This window comes from Phascolarctos cinereus, unplaced genomic scaffold, assembly GCF_003287225.1.
Source record: "Phascolarctos cinereus isolate Bilbo 61053 unplaced genomic scaffold, phaCin_HiC Scaffold_1;HRSCAF=81, whole genome shotgun sequence".
Lineage (NCBI taxonomy): Eukaryota > Metazoa > Chordata > Mammalia > Diprotodontia > Phascolarctidae > Phascolarctos > Phascolarctos cinereus.
Window position 1 is genome coordinate 47,067,807 of NW_027555514.1, and position 11,873 is coordinate 47,079,679.

The window sequence follows — 11,873 nt, forward strand, 5'->3', positions numbered from 1 at the left end:
AGCTGGAGCTGAGAAGATAGAAATCTTTTAGAAAAAAGGGGTCAATTTGGAGTAGCAGAGAATACTCATAATAATAATGGATGGCACAGAGGATAGAGTGCTAGGCCTGGAGTAAGGAAGACTCATTCCTCTGAGTTCAAATCTGTCCTCAGATACTAGCTGGGTGACCCTGGGCAAGTCACTTAACCCTGTTTGCTTCAGTTTTCTCATTTGTAAAATGATCTGGAGAAAGAAATGGCAAACTACTCCAGTATCTTTGCCAAAAAAAAAAAAAAAGATTAAAAAGCCCAAATGGTGTAAAAAGAGTCAAACAGGACTGAAACAATTGAATGACAATGATATAGTGCTCTCAATATTTCAAGGCACTTTGCACAAATCATTTGATTTGTTTACCACTCATGAGGTAGGTATTATTACATTCATTTTATTGAGGTTCAGGGAGGTATTTACTCACTGTGTGTGACAGAGCAGAAATTTGAACTCATGTCCTCTGGTCTCAAATCTAGTGCTACATCAAGTTTTAGTTTAATTTATTTAACATAATATAAATAGGATAACATATCATATGATGCAAATTACTTAATTTTATAGAGGAGCCTTTTAATTTAATTAATGAGAGGAGGAGAATAACTAAGCATAGGGGGAGCCATAACATTATGGATCCCAAGCTGGAAGGGCCATCAGACACCATCCAGTCCGACCATCTCATTTTAAAAAATGAGAAAATTGAGGCCTAGGGAGGTAAGGGACTTGTCCAAGATCACACAGTTAGTAGGTGCTAATGGTATACTTTGAACTCAGCTCTTTTGATTTCAGAACCTGCATTCTTTCTGCTGTATCCACCTCTATGGCAAGTTGATGAATGAGCTATATACTATTATTTCTATTTCTTATGGAGCATCTCCACTAAAAGCCTCCTCCAGAGCCTCATCATGACATGGAAGTGACCCTGGGTTTATAAAGGCTGGGCTACCAGGGTACAAGTACTGGCAAGTGCTTACAAGCAAGCAAGACTTTGAATCAGACCCAGAGATAGAGCATAGCTTACCCCCACACACAGACCTCACCCTCATCACAGTTTTTAACTTGTGAACCAATCGTTCCATTTCAGTAGATATAGAGCTGGGTTTGATTATTTTAGAAGAGTTTTCTTTTTATTATTCTCAGCTATTTCTTTCTGGTTTTTTTTTAATTGCCTTATTCAGGGAATAGTTGAAAGAAAATATTTTTAGGGAAGAGAAAACCCTTTTGATTGCTAAAGGTCACCTTTTAGTTTGAGAAAGTCCTTGAATTTCATTCCTTTTTTCCCTAGGATGTTTGGAAGAAAGGACAAGTCCAACCACTATATGAATACCATACCTAAGATAAAGAATATTCCTCAGGGTTTCTGCCTCCCAAGATTCATGATCCAATGTCTTAGAAAATTTCTTTAGCAGAAAAGAGAAGGGGGCCTTACTTATAAAAAGGTCAAATATGGTGTGTTATAGTGACAGAAGCACCAGGATTATCTCACCTGGGAGAAGGAGATATATGGCCTGCCTCAACTTTCCCAGATTGAGAGAATGAGGTTTTCAAGTAGTACATGCTTGCAGTGGCCTGAGTGCCATTCAACCTATGGACTGAGATATGTCAAATGGGTTCTTGCACCCTCTTGCATCTTGAAAAAGGGATCTCACCCCCATCAAGGCAAAGGTCATGAAGATCATAACTAAATATAGTGATATTTATTATATCTCATCATATAGCCAATGGCGTGCTTGCATTTTATTTATTAATCCAAACAAAAGGCGTATGAAGAAAGACACTATCTACATTGAGAGAAAGAACTGATAAACAGAAGAATGTACATAATAATTTTACATGTGTATACCTACTTGAGTCTAATGGTAGCCATCTCTAGGGCAGGGGGTGGGAGAGGAGAGAGGGAAAGGGGAAGAGAAGGGAAGAAAAAAAGAAAAAGAAAGAAGTTTACTTGATAAATCCGTCGTATATTTGGAGGGAATAGTAAGTTGTGTTTGGTAGATTTGCAGTTTCATGTACAATCATTTTTTTTTATTGTGGAAATGTTTGTTTTGTTCCATGAATTGAAAATAAAATAACTTTTTAAAAAAGGTTAAAATAAATATTGTTAGTGTATATTAAGACTTTGTCCTGGGCTTTCTTCTTACTCTACATTTTCTCCCACTCTATCCAATTTAATGTAAGCTCCTTAAGGTCAAGGACTGATTAATTTTATTCTCTGTATCCTAGATACTATTTGTTTATGTATGTTTTTCAATTTTTTGATTCATTTCCAAATATTCTCACTCCACTCAGAGAGCCATCCCTTATAACAAAGAATTAAAATATAACTCAAAGAGATCAAAGGAAAAAGGACCTATATATACAAAAATGTTTGAAGCTGTTCTTTTTGTAGTGGGAAAGAACTGGAAACTAAGGGAGTGTGATTAATTGGGGAATGGCTGAACAAATTGTGGCATATGAATGTAATATTACTTTGTTGTAAGAAACAGTGAAAGACACAGTTTTACTGAATCCTAGGAAGACATATAAGAACTGATGTAGAGTGAAATGAGAGAAACCAGGAGAACAATTTACATGAAACAGCAACAATGTAAAGACAAACAACTTTAAAGACTTAAGATCTCTGGTCAATGCAATGGCCAGCCACCAATGAAGAAAGATACCACCTACCATTCTGACAGAGACTTGATGGATACAGGATAGAATAAGACACATTTTTAAAATATGGCCAATGGGGGAATTTGTTTTGCTTGACAATGCACGTTTATTACAAGGGTTTTCTTTGTTTTTTTTTCCAGAGGTGGTGGAGAAAGTGGAAGGGAGAGAAAATAGATTTTTACTCATTTAGAAAAATAAACAAAAAAAAAAGAAGAAAAATTAGCTTGGCAAAACTTGTCAGCACATCAACAGAGTGTCTGACGGTACATGCAGTGGTCCACACTCGTATACCCTCACCTCTATAAAAAAAAAAAAAGAGGCAGGTTTATCTTCACATCTCTCCTCTGAGATTAAGCTTGATCATTATAATTATATAGTATGCAGTTTCTTTGATCTCTCTTTTTTCATGGTCCATATCCACTCATACATGCCTTCTCAGATGTCTTTCTCTGTGTTCTTTAAATTTATCATTTGTTATGGGCAGTAGTTGTCATTTCCTTCTCTAGCTCATTTGACAGACAAAGAACATGAGACAAATGGGGTTAAGTGACTTGCCCAGGGTCACACAGCTAGTTAGTGCCTAGGGCTGGATTTGACTCCAGGTCCAGCTTTCTATCCACTGCACCACCTAGCTACCCTTCTTGTACCTTCTTGTACTCCCCACCATGTACTCTTCAATGCAGTGATATTTGCCTCCTGGATGTTCTGTGAATAAGACACTCCATCTGTCAGCTTTGGGCATTTTCTCTGGCTGTCCCCCATACTTGGAATTGTCTCCCTCATCCTCTCTGTCTCCTGGATTCCCTGGCCCCCTTCAAGTCCCAACTAAAACCTCATCTTCTACTGGAAGCCTTTCCGAACTCTTCTTAATGTGAATGCCTTTCCCCTCTTAATCATTTCCTGTTTATCCTGTGTGTAGTTTGTTTGTACATATTGGTTTGCTTATTGTCTTCCCCACGAGTTTTTGAGCTCCTTAGGACAGTCTTTTACCTCTTTTTTATTCTTAGTGTTTGGTACAAAGTAGGTGCTTAATAAATGTTTGCTAACTGATTGATGGTCTATTAACATAATGGAATATTAGAGCCCAGGACAGAACCCTGAGAGATACCTAAGGTTATAAGGTTCATACCTTTGCTGGGTGAAGATCCAGCAAAGAAGACAGAGAAGGGGCAGTGAGATAGGTAAGAGAAACAGGAGAGGGGGCATCCTGAAAACATAAAGAGAAGAAAGGATTAAGGAGAAGAAGTTGATCAGTTGTGTCAAAGGAGAATGACATTGGAGAAAAGGCCATTGGATTTGACAACTAAGAGATCACTGATAGTTTTGGAGAGAACGGTTTTGATGGAATGTTAAAGGTGGAATCCAAATTGCAAGGGATTAAAAAGAGAGTGAAAGGAGAGAAAGTGTAGGCACCTGTTGTAGCTGGCCTTTTCCAGAAGTTTCGCTACATAGGCAGAAGAGAAACAGGAGAAAAGTTAGCAGGGATGGAAGGATCAAGTGAGGCTTTTTTGAGGATGGGGGAGACATGGGCATGTGTGTAGGCAATAGAAAAAGAGCCAGTAGACAACGAGAGATTGAAGATAAGTGATAGAATGGGGATGACATAAGAGGCAATCTGTTGGAGGAGATGGGATGGAAAGGTGTCAATTGAACAAATAGTGGTATTAGCCTTGGTAAGGAATAAGACCACTTCATGTGAGACAGAGGTGAAGGAGGAGAGAGTAGAAGAAGGAACCTGAGTGACAGGAGATGAAGAAGAGGGAAGAAGAGGGAGCTCATGGTGAATGGCCTCAAGTTTTTTCTTTAAAATATGAGGTTCTCGAGGTTCTCAGCTGAGAGAGTAAGGGGAAGGGGGAGGAAGAACCCCAGGAGGTTTGACAGAGCTACTATGAAAAGTGGAATAGTGAGTTGATGAGGCAGGTATAGAAAGATTGCCTAGCAGCAGTGAGGGCCCACTTGAGATTGTATAACATAAATTTATAGCGAATCCAGCCAGAACAGTTATGTGGTTTTCCTCACCTTTGCTCAGCAACATACGGGTAGCTGGGAAGGTGGTGACGGGTAGGAGTGATGTGAGGCTGAGGCTTGGCAGGGTGTAACTGGTAAAATGATAAGGGGGCTAGGGATTCAAGAGAAGACAGTATAGAGTTGAATTGGGTCACCAAAGGGTGAAGATGGGGAAAAGAAGAAAGAGTGGCTAGTGCAAGGGAGACAGCCTGGGAGAAAATTGAGGGGTCAAGGGATCAGAGGTTACGGTGAGGACTAAGAGTAGGGTTTGGTAAGGGAAGACAGAAGGAGAAGTGAAAAGCCAATAGATTATAGTCAGCTACAGGGATTTCAGAGCTCATGAACATGGAGGTGGTACATCTGTGGGCAACAGCAAAATCAAGGATATGACCAACTTTGTGTGTGACTGAAGTGGGATGGAGCAGTAGTGATCATAGGAAGTGAGTAGGTTGAGGAACTGGATGGTTAAAGTGTTTGGGGGAGAATCAATGTGTATGTCAAGATCTCTTGCTAGTTATAATGGCATCCCAGTGGAAATTAGCAAATTGCGTATTGGCGATGATGTTTTCTTTTATTGTTTTTTTGCTTCTCTTCTTCCAGATTGTCTTCACTTCAGCACTTTTGTATTCTCAATCAGTCATTCTTTCTTTTGCTCCCTTGGAGAGCCTCTCCAGTGTAGATTCAAGTTTTTCTATTCTGCTAATTATTCCTGTTGCAAAGGCCATCAATCCTGCCTTTTGTTCTCTTTTTACCTCATAAATATTATTTTGTTCACTCTGCCAATGGAAGAAGGAACAGCACCACTAAACAGTTAAGTCTAAATCCTAAAGCAGGTAAATTCATCCAGCAACGGGAGCTAGTAATCCTTTCGAAACAGCTTACGTGGTGAAATGCTGAAGTTGTAAAGAAAAGAGTGGGTAGACACTCATTCTTTGCTAAAGAGGCAACATGGTGTAGAGTGTAGATAAGTGACCTGGAGCCAGAAAGATCTGATTTGGAATGCCTAACGATTTAATATAGGAATATTTAGCAAAAATAATAATAGCTAACATTTATACAGTGCTAACCACGTGCCAGGCACTGTACCAAGCACTTTGCAAATATTACCTCATTTGTTCCTCACAACAACCCTGGGAGGTAGAGGTGCTATCATCATTTCTGTTCTACAGATGAGGAAACTGAGGCAGACAAGTTAAGTGATTTGCCCAGGATCACATACCTAGTAAGTGGCTGAGGTTGGATTTGAACTCGTCTTCCTGATTCCAGGTCCAGCACTTGGCAAATCCCATAACCTCTGTCAGCCTCAGTTTCTTCATTTGTAAAACAGAGATAATAATAGCACCTACCTCCCAGGGTTGTTATGAGGATCAAATGTAAAGTGCTTTGCAAACCTTAAAGAGTTATATAACCAGACTGCATGCCATCTTGGGGAGGGTCAAGGGGAGGGAGGGAGGAAAAATTAAAACTTAAAATCTTATAAAAGTGAATGTTGAAAACTAAAAATAAATAAATATTTTTAAAAGAGCTATATAATTATTTTAATTACCATTAGCTATTGTTGTTGTTGTTGTTTGCACCCCTGTGCAACTCCAATCATCCTTGGAAATAATACCTGTTATTCCAATTTCTATAGCACTTTTAAGCTTTGCAAAATGCTTCCATTACAGCATCTCTACAGGGCGCATAATTTGTCTTTGTACCCTTGGTACCTAACACAGTGCCTGAAATATAGCAGGCATTTAACAAATATTGGTTAATTGATTATTATTCCCATTTTGCAGATGAGGTAACTGAGGCAGAGAGAGATTAAGTGACTTCTCCTAATGAAGTTGTCTGCCTATAGCCACACAGCCGATAGGTGCCTAAGGCTGAATTTGGACCCCAATTCTCCTGCAAGGAGGTTTAGAGCTCTTTCTACTATGCCACCCTGGTAGGGAATGTGATTCCCAAGCTTGTAACCACCACAGTAGTTCAAAGGTAACATACTCATGAGCACATTAAAAAATTTTTTTTTCATCAAGATTACCTGAGAAAACATAGAATGTATAAGAGTTGTTAATATTTCCTGGGGGAGAAGCTATACCTCCAGCCTGTGCCAAGATTCCACATTCTTCCCAGAATTCAAAGATTGAGGGAGTGTTTTGCCCACACCCTGAATTTTTGGGAACGCAGACCTTACCATTATGTAAGGTCTACTGTTTAATAGCACTGTTTTATTTAATCTTCCAAGGGGTATGGAAACAGTAGAGTGAAGCAGTTACCCTGATCCATACCATACTAAGGAAATAAATCCATTTAGCCAAGCTGATGAAATGTTAACTGGTTCGGAAAACTGTGCATTCTTCAGTTTAGAAATGTCCAGAGAGTACTGTGCCTTCAACACAGTAGCATTTATAAGAAGAAAAAAGTCCAGGATTGCCTGGGAAACATCTAATTGTTCCAACAATCCCTTTAGCTATGAAATGGAAAGAAACTTTGCTACCAGCTCCAGATCCTTGTCTGTCGCTGTCATCTGCCAGCCTCCTGGACATGCTCCCATCTTCTTCCATCACTTTGACTGCTGGCTCACAATATTCCAAAACATCCCCACCCCTGCTACCATCAGCCTGGGAGGGTTCAGTAAATGTTGGTGAGCCTGCAAATGCCTTCTTCTCATTCACAGTTCTGACTCACATTTCTGTCCTACTCCACTCATTTGCCAGGGTGGTCATACTCTAGAGTCTAGAGTCTAGGGTCTAGACCTTCCCATCACTGGAAACTGTACCAACTCTCAGATGCTGAACAAAACTTCCAAGTTTGGCCACATTCTCCTATCTTTCACTTTTCCTACTTCCTGATTCCTCCCATACCTGTGCTTTGTCATCATCACATTGAGTGCCCTGATTTCTCCCTTTTGTTCAGTCAGTTGACCCCTTTCTGGCCTCAGCTTCCTCCCTAACATGGCATCCTTTTATACATTCATGGCTTTGTTATTTGTCTGTCGTTCTCAAAGAGGACCATGACATCAAGAAGATGATCCCGTGACTTGCAAGCAAATTGGATTTAAGTGAGACAGGGCTGTGCAAAGTCACCAGGCTCACTTTCTCTTTAGGAGCCATCTGGGCCCAGTGGCAAGATATAGATCAGGAAGACTGGGATGGCCCCAGTTGCAGTGGGAGACCTCAGCCATTTTAAAGCTCATGACTTCAGTCAATTATTGAATTACTTTCTCTCTGGTCCCCATTCCCATTCTGTCTCCTCCCATCTTTGCTCACTCTTTTATTCATGCTGTCTTACATGTCTTTATCGGACTCCATCTTCCTCCCCCCAATCCCCTCCAATCTATGTCCTTCCTTTGTGAAGCATTCCCTGAATTCCTTCCTCTTTCCCTGCACTCCCAACCCTAATCTAAAAGTAGTCTCTCTCCTCAGATTTCTTACACCATATTGCCTGGACCTCTCCTTTGCACGCATTTTCCCTTGTGTCATAATTATCTCTGCCCTATATTCTATTGTAAACTTTTCAAGAGTCTGAAGCAGTGTGGCATAAGTCAGAAAATTGTTGAACTAGGATTCAGGAGAAACACGAGTTTGAACCCCTGCTTAAACACTTACTAGCTATGAAGTCTTTGACAAATCATTTATTTTCCAAAGTTGACTCAGTTTCCTCATCTGTAAAGTGAGGATAATAATAGCTACACCCCCTACTTTATGGAATTGTTTAAGGATCAAAAGATACACTTATATAGTGCCTTGCGAACCATAAAGGACTTAATATTGTTGCAAGAAGCAACATGACATTGTGGATAGAGCACTGGACTTTGGAGTCAGGAAGATCTGAGTTCAAATCCTGCCTCAGATGTGTGCTATCTATGTGATCCAGAGCAAGTCACTCAATCTCTCCTAGCCTCAGTTTCTTCCTCATTTGTAAAATTTGGACTTAAAAATTGGACTCAATAGCCTCTAAGTTCCTTTTTAGGTCTCCATCTATGATCCTATGATTCTATGTTACCTTGTTCCTTTTACTAATTCAGATAGAAACAGTCTTGGGACAAGTAGCTGTCTTAGTATTATTCTTTTATATTTAATGTTATATAGAATATTATGTAGGTAGATAAAACACCGACTTTTGTGGCTGAAGAAATGTATTAGGAGTTAAGCACACTGAAAGCATCCTCTGTACAAATCCAGCAGGAGAAGGGATGTTGGGGATGGTATGGATCTCATCCTGTTTCCATGTCATTTTTGGTTCTTCTGATAGATCGCTATGTTTTAAAAGCTTTTCATACCATGTAACTTGGAGATTATAAGGATCTGCTATGGTGGCATCTAATAAAATCATTGTTCTTGAGTTTTAATTAATCAATGCTGCACCTGGGCAATTGTGGACAACATTTCAATAAATTGCAACATTTTCATCCCAGTTTTTCATCCCAATAAACAATCATTCATTGAGTTCCCTAGGATATTTTGAGGCATATATTTTGTAGCATGGAGATTTGTTGGCTGTCAGTCCAGGAACAATAGTGAGCAATTCTAGCCAGTCAATAGATGCAAAAGTTTACAGTCTGTGGTGAAGTATTCTGGGTTTCTAACATTTCCGTGCACAATCTGCATTTGTCACTGAATCCTGGCACCTTAAGAGTATATGTTTAATTACTATTATGGATATGTTTTGCATGACTGCACATGTATAGCCTATATCAAATTTCTTGCCTTCTCAATGAGACAGGGGTGGGGAGGGAAGAACGGAGAGAATTTGGAACTCAAAGTTTTAAAAACAAATGTTAAAAATTGTTTTACAGGGGCAGCTAGGTGGCACAGTGGATAGAGCCCTGGTCCTGAAGTCAGGAGGACCTGAGTTCAAATCCAGCCTCAGACCAAACACTTGACACTTACTAGTTATGTGACCTTCAGCAAGTCACTTGACCCCAATTGCCTTTAAAAAAAATTTGTTTTTACATGTAACAGAGGAAAAATAGAATTCTAAATAAAAGCTAAAAAAAAAAAAAGAATATATGTTTATAGGGGCAGCCAGGCGGTGCAGTGGATAAAGTACCAGCCCTAGAGTCAGGAGGATCTGAGTTCATATCTGGCCTTAGACACTTACTAGCTGCATGACCCTGGACAATTCACTTAACCCAATTGCCTCCAATATGTGCATGTGTATATGTATATGTGTGTGTGTATACATGTGTGCATACATATACACATACACATGCACATGCACATGCACATGCACATACACATACACATACACATACACATACACATACACATACACATACACATACACATACACATACATATACATATACATATACATATACATATACATATACATATACATATACATATACATATACATATACATATACATATACATATACATATACATATACATATACGTATACATACATATGTTTATAGCTTCTGGCAGCAATGACCTGGTTCTTAATTGCTATCATAAATCTCTCCATTCCCACAAACATATCTACATGACTCAGCCATTTGATGCTTGCTACTATTTCGTGCTTGTTGGTTGACGGTTCTGTGTCAAAATATTGTTAGTTCAATTCTTGTTGTCTTTGGAGAGCTTTTTGATTCCACTCCTGGATCTTAGCCATTCATAGGAGCATCTTAAGTAAACCGTGTTTATGTTAGTTTCAACAAATCTTACAGTATGCACCTGTTGTCAGTCTCTACATTGTTCATAAAGCAATGCCCATTTGTTTCCAAAAGTATTTATTTCTATGGATTTTTTACTTTACTTTTTATCATGTGCTCTGAGAATATCTAGTGATCTTCTTCCTTTTTATTTTTCAAAGAATCTTTTTAGTAATGTTAATCTTTTGGTAGAACTATAGTGGATTTGAATAAAGAAATGAAAAATATTTATTAAGTGCTTAACTATGTGCAAGGCATTGTGCTAAGCACTGGGGCTATAAACAGAAAAGTGAGATCGTCCCTGCCCTCTTAGATCTTATGTTCTAATGAGGGAGATAATGCACATAGAAGGTTTCAATTGCATAGATGGAAAAGTCTCATAGTTCTTAGATGCAGCTGTAAAGCAGATTGGTAGTGTACTTCCACTTTTAAGAAAAACCATACGAGCCTCAAATGTTGTACAATTTGATAATGCCAAGGACTTTGATGATAAGGACTTTCTTTTTCAGGCGTGACTACAACATTAACAGAAACGGTTGCCAGGTTATGTCTCCACCAGGCGATGAATAATGGCCCTGGCAGTTGGGCTGGAAGCAGGATCCATGATGTGGTAGGTGGCAGTCAGTCAGCAATTGATGAGAGGAGCGAGAAAGGTAGGCTCTTTCTCCACAGAGCTTCCCATCTTCAAAGTTGGCCTCATAGTCCAGGTTGGAAGCAGAGCTAATGCTCTGATGCTATTATTCCCAAAGCTCTTGGGTTCAGGGTGCTACTACTCCCAGGGCTCTTGGGTCTTGGACTATTTCCATTGGGGTCTGAGAGTTTCATTTGCCTCGAACATACTGTTTCCTGTCTCTTCCTCAGGGTGCCTTGCGGCTTTAGCTAGACTGGATCACCTTCCCCATAGGTAGCAATTGGTCAGGAGTCTGTGGGAATGGCTGGCTATTTCTCCATAGGACTTGCTTCCCCAGATGATATCTCCCTGGAAAAAAAAAAGCTATGTTTTATGTAAATTGTTCTTGACTGTTGTATTGGTAATGGAGTATAGTTTTCCATCTATACATCAAATACTCTAGTGTTCTCATTATATTTAGGTCTGTACTATATATTTGTATGTATTATATATTTGACTAAGCCACAAATATGGAACTGGGTCAAAGCCTTTGTAATAATAGATAAAGGAGATAGCAACATGTTGGAGCTTTGCAGTTGCTTATTCATTCAAATCAATAAGGAGTAGATCTTTACTCCCCAAGAACTTTTTTACTCCCCACTTTAGCTCTTAAGCCAAAATCATGTTTTCTCATAAGAGTTAATTGATTTTTCTTCAAGTGATCCAAACTGTAAATATTTTGTATAAAGTCCAAAAACATATAACTGGCCAGCAATTGATAATTGAAGGAGTCATTTGAAGAAGGTATTTAATGCCTTCTGTTGAGAATAGTAGGATCAGGTTTACAGCTAAAAAGAAGTCAGTAGAATGCTTTGCTAGTAATTCACGCACTACTGTGAAGCATTTGAACCAGTAATTATGGATCATCT